Source organism: Coptis chinensis, chromosome 1 (genome assembly GCF_015680905.1).
Source record: "Coptis chinensis isolate HL-2020 chromosome 1, ASM1568090v1, whole genome shotgun sequence".
Classification (NCBI taxonomy): Eukaryota; Viridiplantae; Streptophyta; class Magnoliopsida; order Ranunculales; family Ranunculaceae; genus Coptis; species Coptis chinensis.
In genome coordinates, this window is record NC_141456.1 from 34,946,427 (window position 1) to 34,965,679 (window position 19,253).

At 37.1% G+C, this 19,253-nt stretch overlaps 1 long non-coding RNA gene across 1 annotated transcript; it reads left to right on the plus strand.

The window, feature by feature from the left end:
• The first annotated feature begins 945 nt into the window (after window positions 1-945).
• Window positions 946-17,440, plus strand: LOC147523665 (uncharacterized). Its single transcript, XR_015197049.1, has 3 exons — window positions 946-972; window positions 17,166-17,233; window positions 17,379-17,440. It is a non-coding gene; the product is annotated as an uncharacterized LOC147523665 (long non-coding RNA).
• The last annotated feature ends 1,813 nt before the right edge of the window (window positions 17,441-19,253 follow it).

Below are 19,253 nucleotides of genomic sequence, written 5' to 3' on the forward strand. Positions count from 1 at the left end.
CAAGCAAGTGAGCAGACTCCTTTCGCCATTGAAAATTGACGCTATTGGTTTTGGTATCAAAGGAGAATATATCCGTAGAACCTTCAAGTTTCTCTTTTTTCGAAGGTTCACCGATAATACCACCCATCATAAAGATCTTGGACCCAAGAGCGACATAACCACTACACTTGCCGATTTCAAGATAAGGAATTATGCAAATAGGAGCCAAAAGAGTTTGAACGTTGTTGATACACTTGCTAGGATCGACCCGGCACCAATAAACACTATCACGAATAGAGAAACGGAAAAACAGTTTATTCGCCTGTTTAGAGTCAGACTTAGAACAGTGACGTAGAGAAGAGGACGAAGACTCACTCACCTTCAAATCAGGAGCTTCTCTCAAGTCTGAGCAACGACGCAGAGATGAGGACGAACACCGCAAAGGGCTCACCTTCAAATCAGACATTTCACTCCTGCCTTTCTCACCATCCATCTTTCTCTTCTTCTTGACGATTTCATAGAGGCTGTTGCAATCATCCCTCTAACTTTTTTTGAACTTAATTGGTTTATCAGACTAATTATGCTTCAGATTTTTGACACGTGTTGATTGTTGGCCATCACTACACCATAACAGCATTTTTGTGACAGGGGCATTTTTGGTTTTGTGACGCCAAAGTGGCGTCAGAAAGGATGTGACGGCATGTAGGCGTCAGTTTGTGGTTTTAGCGTCACTATAATTCAAAAACGTATTTTAGTTTATTTAAAAAATACATAAAAAAATAGTGACGACAAATAGGGGTCTGAGTTATTTTTATAAACCGTCACAACTAAAACACGTGTTAGGCATGTGACATGAGATGAGGGCGTCAAGTTTCACTTCTCAACAGTTTCATCTTTCTTCTCGACCTCATCTCTCTTTCTTCTCAATCTCAAAACCCTAACGCAGAATCAATCTCTTTCTTCTCGACTTCACTCGCTAGCCATTTGTTTGAGGTAAGGTCTTGAACAATCTCTTACCAAAAAACTATAAATAAATAAATTAAAATAAAATAAAACCCTACAATTTCTCCTCACCGCCAACACCCACCACTCCACGTCTCTCTGGTAAAGTCAATTGCTCTCTCCTTTTCTATTACCGTTACTCTCAATAATTCTAGTTCTACCCTAAATTTACTTGATAAAATCACTATTTTTCTGTCCTAATTTTGTCAGATGTGTTGATTATTGATATTTTATTTTGGTTTGATTGTTTGTTGGCTTTTTATAATTTTTGGGATTTTTGCTTTTAATTGTTTGAGTTATTTGTAATATAGTTGGGTCCTCTCTTTCTCAGGTATGCCGTAAATCATGTATCAATTCTAAGCTTTTCTATTGTGTGCGTTTTGAAAGACGATAGCATTGTAAGCTTCAAGGACTGTTACCACCTGTGTGGGAAGTTAGTGAAGGTTGAAGAGAATGGGTACCAAAGCAATAGTCCATGAAGTGAAGTAGCTCGATATCATATAAGGTCAGTTTAAGTCGTTATTGGTGTTGGTTTGTTTCTTCCCTGATGTATATGTGGTCTCTTTAGCAAAAAGAAATTGGTTGACTTAACTTTGACACTTTCTACTTAACAGTTCAAATAATGTATGGAGATGGGCCAACATAAGAAAGCAAGGGAGCATTTGCAATTTTTGATTATCTTCTAAGTGTTGGATTTTTTGTTCCCAATCAACCGTTCCATTATGGTGTGCTTATTGTGATGTAATTGTTTTGTATGAGAAATATATTTGCAATTACTCGTCTTTTCTTTTTGTTTGCTATTGAGTTCTGATTGCAAGTTATACCAACTGTTTAGATCGAGTACCATGAAAATCTAGGTCTACTTCTTAGTTTTGTATGGAATTTGATATTGCAATTATTGGTTAATGAAATTAAAAGAACAAGAAAAACAATTAAAAATGAAAAAAAAAAATTGACGTTGTTGTTAGTTTCTTTATTTGCATAAGGTAGTATGGTGTATCAAAGAGAAACTTCACATAGGATTCATTGCTCATATGATGTATTAAGTTTGATTTGGAGTTATAGTAAGTAAAGTGTAAAATATTCCAACTGTAATTAGCTATCTAAGTTGTCAATCGACAAGCCAAAGGTTAGATTTACTTGCTCTTATTAGATTGGTGTGAAATGTGGATCAGGACCACCATAGATGATCAAGGTAGCTTCTTGACAATTTCGTCTTTTACTGTCATATATTTTACTTTATCATGTATGTTGGTTCCCTTTATCACCTCTCATATATTTTACTTGATCATATATCATCTCACCTCTCTCTATAACCCATGGAAATAAATACCAAAAAACACCACGTTCCCTTCCCTTAATCACCTCCCTCACACCCCCTTCATTAGAGCTTTAATTTGTTCCTAGCCTTTCAACTTATTCTAATCCTTTTATTGATGAACCAAATTGCAAATTTGTATTTTCATGAAACCAGATTTAGAGCCATTGGTTCCTAAGTACCTTTCGACATTCCGTTTCTAATAAGTTTGGTGACCCTGAACAAAGGGCTTTAATGGAGACTTATGCGAGTGTTGTCTTTGATTAATTAGTATGAGGTCGGGAATGATCCATATGTGGATCGGTGTAAGTGGGATGCGGGTATCCCTTCAATGAACACGTTCTTTCTTTCAATGAACAAGTTCTTTTTGCTTCATAGTTTCAATAAGATAGGTGTTAAAGCTTAAAATTTTAAATGGTGTAGGAAATAATTTTGTACTACTACATGTTCAATTTTTCCATTTTCATTATTGTATGATAGGTAAAGATTAATTTTTATCCAATTTGATTTTCACCGGTGCAATTTGGTCTGATTGCTTTTTCAAAAAATCAACATTTGTTGACGATTGTAATGAATTCCATATGAGGGTTTGATAAAAGCCCAAAACTGTAGTTTTAACCCTGTAACAGTCATACTTTTAGACCAATTATGTGAGTAATAATTAAGAGTTAACACTGATTACGTGTTTTTATGCATTTCAGGTTTCAAAGTCCATTATGTGCATAAATGTGCCACTTTAGCGAGATAAAAGAGCAAAGGTCGGTTACTAAGGAGTTCCGTGATTAAAGGCTTAGATTCAAGAAGACAAAGCCTTCCTAAAGCCCGGTCAAAAGCTGAAAAGTCAACACGGGCAGAAACAACACACACGTTAGCAGAACTTTCGATGGCCGTATCTTTGGACTCAGACCTCGGAATGGGACCTACCTTATGTCAAAACAACTGGCTCGGAAAGAGCTTTCCAATGGTCCAAGCCTTGACCCAATCAGAGGAGCAGAAGTGGACGAAAAGTCTGTTGAAGCCAACTGCAGCTGAAGAGGCCTTTTTGGACTGAAAATATTGGGTTTTGGGCCGATTCTTCGGCCCCAAAACATGGCTCCAAGCCCATGCACGATTTTTGGATCTGGACATATAAAAACCAAAGCTTAGCTCTTTGTTAATGGTAGCTAGTTAGACCTAAAACAATATAGATAATTCTAGATCTAGTTTAATTAATTAAATTAAGTTTTAGTTCCATTTTCAATTCTTGTTTTAGATTAAGTTTTTGAAACATTGTTCTTGATTGATTAGATAAATAAAATAGTTATTTTATCAATTTCGAATTGTGTTATTTCAATCTATTAGATCTAGTTTTAATTATTGTTGGTTACCATTTCTTAGTTGTTAATTAGAATTTAATTATCGTTTAGTTTAGATTAGTAAATTTCGAATCTTGATAATATGTTTAGTTTAGATTCATATGGGAATGATTGTGGAATGATTCAAGTTAAACTAAGGGTGTTTCCATCATCCTACTCTCAATCCTATGAGATATAGTGGAGTAGGAAGTTCGTTCCACTCCTAGTGCTCTAGCATGGAATTGTTTTCTAATCTAATTAGTCGTTTTTAAGTCTAATGAGAGCTTTACGAAAAGGCAACTAGACTACGATGCAACTACCCACAAGATGCAACTAGTCGGTTATCAAAATAACTAAGGGAATGCTACGTTGATTCGATGATAAGGAGTCAGAGGGGGATTGATTCCACCATAACTCGACTTAATCCTATTAACGGCATTTAATAAAATTAGTAATCGAATTGAAGCTGCTTAGCCCGAACAATTGGTTCTTCCTAATCCCTAATTACACATGGCATTCCTACCAATTCATAACTAGCATTTGAACGATTAAACCCATTCTCATGGTGAACTAATCGTTTCTAGAGTGGAAAGGAAATTACGACGATTCTACGATAGTCGGAATCAAGCTTTCATCAAGGCTTCTCAACCCCCTCTAATGGAGGTTTAGCCAAGAATCATTACGTAATCATTTCCGATTAAAGTTAAACTAAACATGATATAAAGAATTGAAATTTACTAATCTAAATTAAACAATAATTAAAATCTAATTAATAACTAAGAATTGAATAACAAGTAGTAAATGAATCAGATCTAACACAAATGTAAATGACAAGAATCGAAATTGACAAACTAGCTATTTTATTTATCAAACTAATTAAGAACAATGATTCTAAGAATTTAACCTAAAACAAGAGTTGGATTTGAAATTAAACTTGATTAAAAACAATTAAATAAAAACTAGATCTAGAAGCTATTTTAATGGCTACTTTTTACTCTAACCTATCTACCATTAACTTCCTCTACATCAGGGGACTCCGGGAGTCGATCCCCGGCAGCGGCGCCATTTGATAATGATAAAATTGATAGTTTTACCTACGAAATAAAGCAATGAAACTTACAAACGCAAGTAAAACTAAAACTAGATTATGTTCCTATTTGCTTATCAAAGATTTCTCTACTCTCAATCCTATGAGATATAGTGGAGTAGGAAGTTAGTTCCAATTCCTAGTGCTCTAGCATGGAATTGTTTTCTAATCTAATTAGTGGTTTTTAAGTCTAATGAGAGCTTTTACTTAAGGTGTGTTATACTACGATACCTATATGAAATTGATTATGTTGAATCTAACTACTTAATGCTATGGAAATATGATTGTTTTGAATCTAGATAAAGGATTAGAGGGGAATTGAATCCACCTCGAATCCAACTTAATAGCCTAGCATAGATTCTTGTATCTCGATTCTTACGTTCTTACGGCAAGAAATTCGAGTTCTAATCCCTAGTGTTCATGGCATTTCTACCGAGTACTAACTAGCATGTGAGGTCGTCCACCCATTCTCATGGCGAATCACGACCTTCTAGATTGGAATAGATTCTACAATGCTTCTACACTATACCACTAAGTTTTCATCAAGGCTTCATCAACCCTCTAATGGAGGTTTTAGCCTTGAATCATTCCGCAATCATTCCCATATGAATCTAAACTAAACATATTATCAAGATTCGAAATTTACTAATCTAAACTAAACGATAATTAAATTCTAATTAACAACTAAGAAATGGTAACCAACAATAATTAAAACTAGATCTAATAGATTGAAATAACACAATTCGAAATTGATAAAATAACTATTTTATTTATCTAATCAATCAAGAACAATGTTTCAAAAACTTAATCTAAAACAAGAATTGAAAATGGAACTAAAACTTAATTTAATTAATTAAACTAGATCTAGAATTATCTATATTGTTTTAGGTCTAACTAGCTACCATTAACAAAGAGCTAAGCTTTGGTTTTTATATGTCCAGATCCAAAAATCGTGCATGGGCTTGGAGCCATGTTTTGGACTGAAAACCCAATATTTTCAGTCCAAAAAGGCCTCTTCAGCTGCAGTTGGCTTCAACAGACTTTTCGTCCACTTCTGCTCCTCTGATTGGGTCAAGGCTTGGACCATTGGAAAGCTCTTTCCGAGCCAGTTGTTTTGACATAAGGTAGGTCCCATTCCGAGGTCTGAGTCCAAAGATACGGCCATCGAAAGTTCTGCTAACGTGTGTGCTGTTTCTGCCCGTGTTGACTTTTCAGCTTTTGACCGGGCTTTAGGAAGGCTTTGTCTTCTTGAATCTAGGCCTTTAATCACGGAACTCCTTAGTAACCGACCTTTGCTCTTTTATCTCGCTAAAGTGGCACATTTCTGCACATAATGGACTTTGAAACCTGAAATGCATAAAAACACGTAATCAGTGTTAACTCTTAATTATTACTCACATAATTGGTCTAAAAGTATGATTCTGATAGGTTAAAACTACAGTTTTTGGCTCTTATCAAACCACCTCCAAAAAGCATTTTGCTTTTCCTCAAGCAAAGATGAGAAATTAGAATAAGTGACCAAAAATGGAGTTCTATCTACTCTCGTTTCGCTGAGTGCGATTGCATTGACCATATGCAACAAGACCTTAAACCACTAGGAATTCCCTAGTGGACGAGTTATAGCCTCGTGAGAGTTTTCCAGTGAAGGTACTCACAAACTTCAACTATACTACAACGACTAAGAAATAAAACTATTGTTTCCTCATTCATGTCCCAACTATCTATACATCTCACTAGCAACTGAATAAGAATAACTAAGTCAAAACCCTAAGCTAATACATGCATAATAATCAATCATCTATGATACAAATATAAATACTACGAGTAAATACTATGAAATGCCTAGCGTGTTCGTTTCTCAAACTTCGAATAAGCGTCCTTAAGTAGGTCCTCACATAAATGTCAAGACAAAACCACTCGATTTTTCCGCTCAAGTTTATTTACTCCGATTAATGCGATGGGCACACTTTACCTTACAATCTCAATGACAAACAAGGAAGCCGGAGTCGATCAAACACATCTGCCACTTACTATCACACTAACCTAATCCTAATTAAGCTAGAGGTCTTTATTAGGTGTTGCGGGGATTAGGAAATGGTTTAAGAAGGAAGGAAATGGATATTCAAAAGGACAAGTCTGAGATAATAGAGTCTTCATATTATGTAACTTAGAGAAAACCTTGTTATTTTCTTTTGCTTCTATACTTTGTTTCCATCCTTAGCCACACAAGGTCCTATGAAATGGAGGATCTGTATTGATTACAGACGGTTAAATGCTATGACACGAAAGGATCACTTTCCCTTACCTTTTATAGATCAAATGCTCGAACGCCTAGCTGGTCATGCTTTTTATTGTTTTCTGGATGGCTACTCAGGCTATTTTCAGATTATTATTGATATTGATGATCAAGAAAAGACTACCTTCACATGTCCCTTTGGAACGATGCCTATAAACGAATGCCTTTTGGCCTTTGTAATGCTCCCGAACCTTCCAAATGTATGCTTCATATATTTAGTGACATGGTAGAGCTTTTATGGAAGTTTTCATGGATGATTTTTCTATCTATGGAGACTCCTTCACGATCGTTTGTCTAACCTCGTCTAAGGTTTTGACACGGTGTGAAGAAAAGAGCCTCATTTTAAACTGGGAAAAGTGTCATTTCATGGTGAAAAAGGGCATAGTACTAGGTCACATTGTATCTAGTGATGGCATCGAAGTAGATAAGGCCAAACTAGATAAGATAGCGACTCTACCTAAACCACGGACTGTCCGTGATATTAGAGCCTTTCTAGGCCATGCAGGTTTTTATAGGCGATTTATTAAAGACTTCTCGAAAATAGCTAGGCCTTTAACTAATCTGCTTTTGAAAGATGCAATCTTTGATTTTAATTTTAATTGTAAGAAGGCTTTTGAAACTTTAAAAGCCGCCCTAACCTCTGCACCAATTATACAAACTCCGATTGGTCTAAACCTTCAACTCATGTGTGATGCTAGTGACTATGCAGTTGGTGCGATCTTGGGACAAAAACTAGATAATAAGTCCATCATTTATTTATTATGCTAGTAAAACATTAAACGATGCTCAACGGAATTATTCAACTACCGAAAAGAATTACGAGCCATTTATGCTTTAGATAAGTTTTGTCCTTATTTGGTTGGTTCTAAAACCTTAGTTTACACAGACCATGCAACCCTTAAGTACCTTCTTGCGAAGAAGGATGCTAAGCAGAGATTAATCTGATGGATCCTTCTCCTGCAAGAGTTCACATTAGAAATAAAGGACAAAAGAGGGGTCGAAAACGTAGTTGCCGACCACCTATCTAGACTCACAAACGACGATTAGACTAATTCTGAGTCCATATCGGACTCTTTTCCTGATGAGCATCTATATGCCATTTTTTCAGCACCATGGTATGCTGACATTGTAAATTATTTAGCGGCTGATGTTATGCCTTATAATTGGTCAAGAAATGAATGTAAGAAGTTCTTGGCCAGAGTTAAGTTATACTACTGGGATGAGCCCTATCTTTTTAAGTATTGTGCGGATCAGATTATTCGTCGTTGTATTCCCCAGTGGGGAATACAATGAAGTTCTATCGTTCGCCATGACAAAGAGTGTGGTGGCCATTTTAGTGGGATGAAAACAGCCGCTAAAGTTCTTCAATATGGATTTTATTGGCCTACCCTTTTTAAGGATGCCCAAGTGCATTGCAAGACGTGTATTCGTTGCCAACAACTTGGGCGAATCACAAAGCGTAATATGATGCCATTAAATCCAATCTTGATAGTAGAAATTTTTTACGTTTGGGGCATTGATTTCATGGGTTCTTTCCCTGTTTCCCACGGTTTCATTTATATTCTAGTTGCCGTGGACTACGTGTCTAAATGGATAGAGGCCCTAGCTTGCCGTAGCAATGACCATAAGACCGTTGTATTTTTTATTAAAGAATATATTTTCGTGGGTTTGGCATTCTCAAAGCCATCATTAGTGATGGTGGAACACATTTTGCAACAGAGTTGTTGCATCCCTAGTGAAAAAGTATGGAGTTAAAGTAGCAACTCCTTATCATCCACAAGTATGGAGTTTCTAATAGAAGTTTCTAAATCAAAAAGATTTTAGAAACAATCAGAACCCCGAGGAAAGATCGGTCAAAGCGTCTATCGGATGCCTTATGGGCATATAGAACTGCTTTCAAAACTCCTATAGGTATGTCTCCCTTTAGACTTGTATTTGGGAAACCATGTCATTTGCCTGTTGAATTAGAGCACCGTGCTCTGTGGGCTATAAAAAGCCTTAACTTCAATATTGATGAGGCGGTGTCAAACGCAAGTTGTAATTGAATGAGCTTGAAGAAATCCGTAGCGATTCGTACGATCTCGTGAAGGATTATAAAGCTAACATGAAACGTGTTCATGATAAGCATATCTTGCGCAAAGAGTTTATGGTCGGTCAAAAGGTCTTGCTTTACAACTCCCGTCTACATATTTTCCCAGAAAACTAAAACCCGTTAGTCCGCCCCTTTCTCGTTCTATCAAGTCACCCCTTACGGGCAATCACCTTGGTAAATCCAAATGACAACAGTACCTTTCAAGTTAATGGTCAACGGTTAAAACATTTTCACGAACTTCTGTCCCCTGATGTAGAGGAAGTCCTTTTACAGGACCCTGTCTATGAGGACTGACCTTGTCATTTGGTGTTCTTCCTTTCACTCCCTATAGTGGTAAGTGCACCATTTAGGTAACTGGGCCCTCCCTATGGAGTGTGTGGCTGTAAGTACCGGATCCTAAGTCCACGGTTAACATAATTCACGTTTTCCACTTTTGCATGTTTTCTCGGTTTTTTAGTCATGTTCCTCTATGGGGTGAATTATGTATTTATTGTTTTTCGTGTTTCTTATAATAAACTAATAAAAAAAATAAAAAAGAATAAAAATAAAATAAAAATTCTAAAATCATAGAAATAGCAATCCAACAAGTCTTAGGAATCTAACTTTAAACGATCCACGTTTTAAACAAATTTTGTGTTTAAAAATTTGTTTGGGGGTGGGCAGTCGATCTTTCCATCGGGATTGCTCGAACTTTCCATTGGTGTTGCTTAGGGCCATTACTTGTAGTTCAATTGGGTTGACGTAATCTAAACCTAGAATTCCTTTGTTCGCATAACTTACGTCACACACGCACTTCGAGGCGTTCTTCCACCCTCTTATACGTCACCCATGGTTGGAATTGAGTGTTTTATGGATCATTGGATTGGAAATTCTCTACTGATCATTTTCATAACTCATTCGCCAAAATCAGGCCAGTAACGAAGCGGCAAATTGAATTTGAAATTGCGCGAAAAATCGGAAAATTTCGGAATTCAAATTGGGCTTGGGCCCAAACCGCACGCATGACTGTGCGTCTCCTTCCTTCCCAAACCGCACGCACAGTGTTTCCCTTTCAATCCCGTCGGTTACAAGTTAAATCAAACTTTGAAAACCAAAATAAAAAATATATATATATATATAGAGAGAGAGAGAAAGGAAACCTAACTACACCCACACCAAGATAATCAAAGCCAACTTAAATCTTCTCTAAACCATTACCACCACCACCCCAACTCCGAAAAAACAACCACCAGTTCAAGTAACCACCACCACCACCGTGTTTTTAGTAGTTTTTCTTCACACTCGCCTCCCCCACAGTCTACAAAACCATTACTTGTCTAAGAAACTTCAATGGCGCTACGACGTAGAATTTTGCCGGAGCACGCGTTTGCTTCCGGTTTAGCGCCATTTTACGACGCTGAGATGATTAAGAGGCATTGAACGGATCTGTGGTACTTTCGAGGAGTTCTATCACTATGATTTGGTAGAACAGTTTTATAAAAAGCGAGAATTGGAAGGGGATAGGATTTTCATAAAGTTAGGAGGAACGAGGAGGGAGGTAACGAGACAGTTGTTGGCCGAACTGTTAGGAATTACGCTTGAAAGCAACCTGGTAGCGACAATTCAGGAATCCCAGTATACTGGAGTTCCTGCTTTGATGAAGGATACTGTCCTGGAGGGTGAATACAATCCGACATCTCATTCGTCCCGCCACCACCACGAGAACCAATCAACCGGGTAGAGCTCGCTGGATTGGTAGGAACGCCCCTGGGAAAAGACAAAGTCGGTGATATCGGCCTGCAATGTCCGACGTTCTCTGGATTTTGCAAACAAATAAGTATAATTTCTGCATCCTTGATTTAATGTTTAATGTGATTCGAGGAGGGGGGAAGCTTGGCCTCTTCCGTATTGATCACTAAGATCATGCTCTCCTTTAGAGCCGCCGCCGCAAGATCTGCTCCTATTAAGATCAAATTGCATTCTAATGCAAGTATCTATAATGGATTGCATCCAAGAGACTTGGCCGTTGTCGAAGAAAAATGGTTGAGTCGAGGATGAAAGGGAAGATATGACATGTCCGGATGAAGATGCATTAGATAATTGTAATTCTAATTTAGAACGCATGCAAGTATTGCAAACTGCCTTTGGCGGTGCGTTTATGGTATTTGTGGAAATATCCGAGATAGACAGATTGTAGTTCAAAAGAAGCAAGGGAACCTTCGAGGAGATTTGAAATGCTCGAAGGGGTTACGGACGATATCTTGTCTAACATGGAGACTATCCACCAAAGATCAACAAACCGAAGATCAAGATTACTAATCGAGATGGAAGCCCAGCCCAGCTTGTTCGAATAGAGATGCTACGACGATGCCACCCGTGGAGGACTCTGTTTCAGCCGAGTCCGACGGGCATGAGCGTCGTCGCCAAAGCGACGATGGTTCAAGCCAATCTCCATCCCAGGGCCCATCATCATCACGAACTAGGTGTTCACCATCACTGTGTGTTCACCGTTATTTCATAATTTTGTTTTATTAGTTGGATTTTAATTCAAGAGTTAAATTTAAATAGTAATGTGTTTATTTAATGTTGTTTGGATTTAAATTTTATTTTTAATATAATTGGTTATTTTCGAAGTCGCTTGTTTTATCATTAATCCCACCTTCCCGACTTGTTTGGGGGTGGAAATATTTATACCGAGCATAAGTCGTTATATGATCATCTGGCTTTAAAAGTTGTATTGGAGGAAAGGTTGATAATTTGGTCGATATCGGCATATCTATGATTTGTGTGGTGGTAGCATGAAATCTATGAGAGTTTAGAAGTTACTATTCTAAATCAAGTATGAAAGATACCGGGATTTATAGAAAATCATGGAAATGGTTTGTTTCCGCTTTGGGTTTGGAATTTTTCTATTTCCTCGAAATTGCCTTCAAACAAATTGGGAACTTCCCGATTCGTTTTGGTAGCTCAGAACCTATTTAAACTCCTTTCTTTCTACACTAACAAACCACACTACACCCCACCATCATCCCGCACCTTCCACTCCAAGTTTTTCTTTCTTTTTGCTCTAAACCCCGGTTTCAGCACTTACGAGCGCGCCTGCGCCCTCTACATTTTCACGAAATTTTGTCAGAGCGCGACCCACGCCCAAAACACTGTAAAAGCATTAACACACAAGCGCGACCGCACCCTATGTGAGCGCACCCGCGCCCTGCCTTCTGTTAACGCGGGAAATTCCAATTTTCAGAGGGTCAGTCCAGGATTTTTTTGGAACTGTTCAAAGAGTAGTTAAGATGACATCTCCTATAGTTATACCTGAACAGTCTTTCGAAGATGTGTTGGGCACCGAGACCTATAGACATTGGTTCCGACATAGGATCCTGCAGTTAGGATGGCGTCATCTACTGGTAAGTGATGACGATTCATATTCACCACAGCTTACGGCTTATTTCTACGACCATGTTAAATTCTATTGTAATCAGGATGGAGAACAAGAATTCTCCGTCGTAGTCGAAGACACGGCACATCAATTCGATAAAAATGTGGTCGCTTTAGTTTCAGGATTACCAATACCTAATCCTGTTCACACATGGGCATATATGACCGATAATGCATATCTTTATGATTATACATATTTCCATGAGTATTATGGGGGAGGGGTATTTCGAGTAATGGACCAGGGGCGATATAGCATTGCCCTTGGTAGCCTTTCCCTAAATGTAGGCACCACCATGTTATTCATCCTGATGAATATTTTGGGGGAATGACAGTTCATTTATGCAAATAGTACTGCTGGTGACATTTTCCTCACTTTAGCTGAGGGACGTCGTCGATATGACATTCCCCGAGTATTAGTCGCTAGTCTTAAGAGAGCCCAAACCATGAGGCGTAAGTATCTTCTTATGCCTGTGTTAGTAAGTCGCATCATGCGTAGTTGTTTACCTGTATTCTGTGCACAATTCACAGATTGGAAAAGGGTTGAAGTCATGAGACCCATCAATCGGGTGGTTCGCTCGTTGCGAATAATGACTTGGCCGGGATGGCAGGTGCAGCCTCATTTGGTTGCCCCGTACATCCCATCAGACATGATAACACTTAACAGGTTAGCATTAGTAGATGATAACTGGCGGCAAGCTTGGCAAATTACAATGGATCGCGGGGATCGCGAAGGAACCTCGCCTCACTAACAAGGAAGAGGATGCTTAAAGCGGGAGATAAGGTAAGTTTTTAGTTTTGTTAGTGTCCGCTTATGTCCCAAGCAATTTAATTCGGTTAACCCCATAATGGGTGGAACTCTTATAGAGTAGAGTTCGCGTCGGTTTTATTTCCTATATTAGTACGCTCTAACTTTGTTTTGAAGATATTCCTGAATTTCACACGCTTTCAATGGTATTTTTCCTACCCTTTTATTTATAATACTTTGAGGACAAAGCATGATTCTTGTTTGGGGGCATAGAAACACGGTAATTAAGGCATCCTGTTAGGATATAGATATGTATAATATGCATTTGTTTTCTAGTTAAAGTTTCAAAAATTTCAAAAAATATAAATAAATAAGTTTATGCTATACACTTAGGAATATTGGTATTGTTTTCTTTCTCTATGCTCTTAACAATCTAGAAGTCTCAATGTAGCTTTTGCATCGAATAATTGTTAGAAACTTAGGTTAATATGTAGGTAATAATCTTTGCATCTATCTATAAATATATTACATGAGTATCTATGATTGTTAGCGAAGTAGTTTAGAAATCTAGGCTAGAGTACTTATTCTACAAATCCTGTGAGAATATAGCCTAAAGCCTTATATGAGCCAAACATTTGAGAAATGACACAAAGGAGAAGTAAAATCCGGATAGAGAAATCACACGTCCACTTGCTTGATCACTATGCCATATCCTAAGCGAGAATTTAGGCCCTCTTTGGATCGATATAGCCAGAAATTCAAACCTATGAATTATTTTCCGCTAGTCGCCCCTCTGAGCCTTTCTTTAGCCTTTCATAACCCACAAATCCTTACCCTATTACAAAACAAAACAAAATAAAAAATTCAACTTACCCAATATAGAATAAGTCCGAGAATAGAATGAGTGAAGAAAGAAGAAGAGAAAACCCCTCGTGGTAAAACAGAAATTAGTAGTTGCTTAAAAAAAAAAAGAAGTTTCCATCCAAGGAAAAGAAAAAAAAAAAGAAATAAATAAAAACTTCAAAAATAGAATAAAAGGGAGTCAAAAGCCAAAGAAAAGAAAAAAGAAAAATATGGCTAAGGATGGAAACAAAGTATAGAAGCAAAAGAAAATAACAAGGTTTTCTAAAGTTACATAATATGAAGACTCTATTATCTCGGACTTGTCCTTTTGAATATCCATTTCCTTCCTTCTTAAACCATTTCCTAATCCCAACACCTAATAAAGACCTCTAGCTTAATTAGGATTAGGTTAGTGTGATAGTAAGTGGCGGATGTGTTTGATCGACTCGCTTCCTTGTTTGTCATTGAGATTGTAAGGTAAAGTGTGCCCACCACCATTAATCGGAGTAGCTAAACTTGAGCGGAAAAAATCGAGTGGTTTTGTCTTGACATTTATGTGAGGACCTACTTAAGGACGCTATTCGAAGTTTCAAAAACTAACCTCGCTAGGCATTTCATAGTATTACTCGTAGTATTTATATTTGTATCATAGATGATTGATTATTATGCATGTATTAGCTTAGGGTTTTGACTTAGTTATTCTTATTCAGGTTGCTAGTGAGATGTATAGATAGTTGGGACATGAATGAGGAAATAATAGTTTTATTTCTTAGTCGTTGTAGTATAGTTGAAGTTTGTGAGTACCTTCACTGAAAACTCTCACGAGGTTATAACTCGTCCACTAGGGAATTCCTAGTGGTTTAAGGCCTTGTTGCATATGGTCAATGCAATCGCACTCAAGCTCAAAAAAAGAGTAGATAGAACTCCATTTTTGGTCACTTATTCTAATTTCTCATCTTTGCTTGAGGACAAGCAAAATGCTGTTTGGGGTGGTTTGATAAGAGCCCAAAACTGTAGTTTTAACCCCCAGAATAACATCATACTTTTAGACCAATTATGTGAGTAATAATTAAGAGTTAACACTGATTACGTGTTTTTATACATTTCAGGTTTCAAAGTCCATTATGTGCAGAAATGTGCCACTTTAGCGAGATAAAAGAGCAAAGGTCGGTTACTAAGGAGTTCCGTGATTAAAGGCCTAGATTCAAGAAGACAAAGCCTTCCTAAAGCCCGGTCAAAAGCTGAAAAGTCAACACGGGCAGAAACAGCACACACGTTAGCAGAACTTTCGATGGCCGTATCTTTGGACTCAGACCTCGGAATGGGGCCTACCTTATGTCAAAACAACCAGCTCGGAAAGAGCTTTCCAATGGTCTAAGCCTTGACCCAATCAGAGGAGCAAAAGTGGACGAAAAGTCTGTTGAAGCCAACTGCAGCTGAAGAGGCCTTTTTGGACTGAAAATATTGGGTTTTGGGCCTGATTCTCTGGCCCAAAATATGGCTCCAAGCCCATGCACGATTTTTGGATCTGGACATATAAAAACCAAAGCTTAGCTCTTTGTTAATGGTAGCTAGTTAGACCTAAAACAATATAGATAATTCTAGATCTAGTTTAATTAATTAAATTAAGTTTTAGTTCCATTTTCAATTCTTGTTTTAGATTAAGTTTTTGAAACATTGTTCTTGATTGATTAGATAAATAAAATAGTTATTTTATCAATTTCGAATTGTGTTATTTCAATCTATTAGATCTAGTTTTAATTATTGTTGGTTACCATTTCTTAGTTGTTAATTAGAATTTAATTATCGTTTAGTTTAGATTAGTAAATTTCGAATCTTGATAATATGTTTAGTTTAGATTCATATGGGAATGATTACGGAATGATTCAAGGCTAAAACCTCCATTAGAGGGGTTGATGAAGCCTTGATGAAAACTTAGTGGTATAGTGTAGAAGCATTGTAGAATCTATTCCAATCTAGAAGGTCATGATTCGCCATGAGAATGGGTGGACGACCTCACATGCTAGTTAGTACTCGGTAGAAATGCCATGAACACTAGGGATTAGAACTCGAATTTCTTGCTGTAAGAACGTAAGAATCGAGATACAAGAATCTATGCTAGGCTATTAAGTTGGATTCGAGGTGGATTTAATTCCCCTCTAATCCTTTATATAGATTCAAAACAATCATATTTCCATAGCATTCGTAGTTAGATTTAACATTATCAATTTCATATAGGTATCGTAGTATAACACACCTTCATAAAGCTCTCATTAGACTTAAAAACGACTAATTAGATTAGAAAACAATTCCATGCTAGAGCACCAGGAGTGGAACGAACTTCCTACTCCACTATATCTCATAGGATTGAGAGTAGAGAAATCTTTGATAAGCAAATAGGAGCATAATCTAGTTTTAGTTTTACTTGCGTTTGTAAGTTTCATCGCTTTATTTTGTAGGTAAAACTATCAATTTTATCATTATCAGGGTTGGTGTTGGGTTAATATTTTGAAATAGAGAAATTGGTGATGCCCCAATAACTGAATATGTTGCTGTTGGAGTGTGTTTAGTTTAACTTTTCTCTGTGGGTATATGATTTCTCTGAATATGATTTATAGAAGGAAAACATTGAGTGATTTTAAAGTGGCCCACCCCCTTCGTTAAACAATCGGCATTCAAACAAGCACAACCTTCAAATACGGATTGTTTTTATTATTAGATTTCAGGATAGATTATTACCGCCTTAAAGTGAACTCTTATGCACATTATGTGAAATATGCTTACGCTACGAATGATTGCACTATAAGAATGCAAGTTTTTAGGCTCTCATAAGTTCCTTAAGTGTTAGTAGTAGGTTGTGAGGGTTTCCTCTCGATGGTATTACTGAATAGTTATTAGGTCGTCTCTCAATCAATTATTAGATCTCCTAAAAGTACTTTCTTTCCTTAATATTAATTGAAATTGGTTTGAAGTTTTTTATTTTGTATTTGCATTTTAGTGTTATCACTGTCTCTTATGGCTGCATTTGATACTGATTAATTTCCTTTCTCAGCATCTGTATTGATAAATTGGAATAAATCAGCTAGGGCTCCCAAACTCTCTTTTTGGGCGCGCAATCAGGTAGTCTTCTCTGACCCCAAGCAATATCTGACAAGCTTTTTATTTTATTTTTGCTATTAATTTCATTCTTGACAAATTTCTTCTCGATTATGCTTATTTTTATTGTTAGTAACAATTTTCCCTCCTTTGCTGTAATTGACAAAAGGATTACTGGAGAAGGTTATTGAAGTCTCTCTCTTAGACAGATAACTTTCAGCTATTGGAGGGTATGTTCTTAATGTTTTTTTTAACGAAAGTTTTATGTTTGACAACATCTCTATATCAAGTTAGGCAATGTTTTTGCGTAAATGACATTTGACATAGTTTGATTGTGAATGTGCTTTTGAATGGCTTTGAACTTTGAAATCATTGTCTCCCTAATTTCTATTGGTAGAATGGTAGCTCAAAAAATTGTCAAGTCTCTATATTGAAAATATTTCGAGACTGACAAGTAATTGAGCTTAGTAGTAATAGTGTTAAGACATCTATGATTGTTTCAAATTAACTAACTAACTCGAGAGTTATCTTTCTTTTTTCTTTCTTATCTTTGTATCTACATAATGGTAGAATGTCACGGCTGATTAAGAAAGAGTGGATTCATGAACCAAATCGAGTGAGCACTGTCTATAAGGAAGGGGTAGCTAGTTTTATTGATTTGGCACAAAAAAATTATGAAGGGTTCACAACATGTCCTTGTCCTTGTGTAACATGTTGGAATGGGAAAAGATTGGTGTTTGACGAAGTCCGAAGGCATATAATTCAAAATGGTTTTGATCTAACGTATACTATATGGTCCTTACATGGTGAAAAACAATCGAAGTATCCTGTGGTAGACATAGTTGAAGATGAAAACATTGAAGATAGAGGGCTTGGGTTAGAGAATCTTGTTGATGCTTGTTATGGCGTACATGAAGGTGTGAGGGGTGATGTGTATGGAGGGGATACCGATCAAACTTCTGATTTTGAACAACCTTTTGTTCCCGAACCAGATTTAGGTAAAAAGTATGCTGAATACAAAAGTAAAGCAGAAGAAAAATTATACCCTTCATGTGAGGGTCCAATGACAACTCTATCTGCAGTTGTAGAGCTTCTGACTTAAAGAAACAGTATGGTTGGTCCGGAAATAGTGTGAGTGCACTCTTGTCTATGCTAAGAACTTGGTTGTCAAAAGAAAATACTTTACCTGAAAAATGGCCAGTAATGAAGAAAATGTTGACAAACCTAGGGATGAAAGCAAAGCGCATCGATGCTTGTGAGAATAATTGCATCTTGTATTATGGGACAAAGAAAGATTTGACAATATGTCCTCATTGTGAATCACCTAGATATAAAGTGGAGGGTAAAATAGGGAAGGAATCCAAAGTGCCTAAAAAAGTATTGAGACATTTTCCTTTAGGTCCACGACTCCAACGATTGTATACGATACCATCATTAGCACGGGAAATGACATGGCATGCTCGAGCAACACCTTCATGGGATTATATGCGACATCCTGTTGATTCAGTCCAATGGACAAAATTTAAAGAGAGATGGCCAGAGTTCGCTAATGAGGGGCGTAATGTTTGGCTTGCACTTGCAACTGATGGCTTCAATCCTCGTGGCATTCAATTAACTGGCTACAGTTGTTGGCCTGTCATATTAGTGCCATACAATCTCCCACCTTCATTATGCATGAAATCCGACTTTCAGATGATGTCTTTGATGTTTTTCTTGAACCACTATTTGATGAGTTGGATCAGCTCTGGAGAGAAGGAGTCCCTGCGTTTGACATGCACAAGAGGGAACACTTTACTCTGAGAGCTATGTTGATGTGGGGGATACATGATTTTCCGGCTCTAGGAAACTTATCTGGTTGTGTGACACATGGTTATAAAGCATGTCCTTTTTGTGGTGACAACACTCCCTCGGAGCGTTTACCTTGTAGTAAGAAGATTGTGTACACAAACTACCGTTTGTTTCTTGATCCGGATCACCAATTAGGTATAGTAAGCACTTCAAATATTGTTTTTTTTTAAATAATCAAGTTAGGTATAATAAGCAG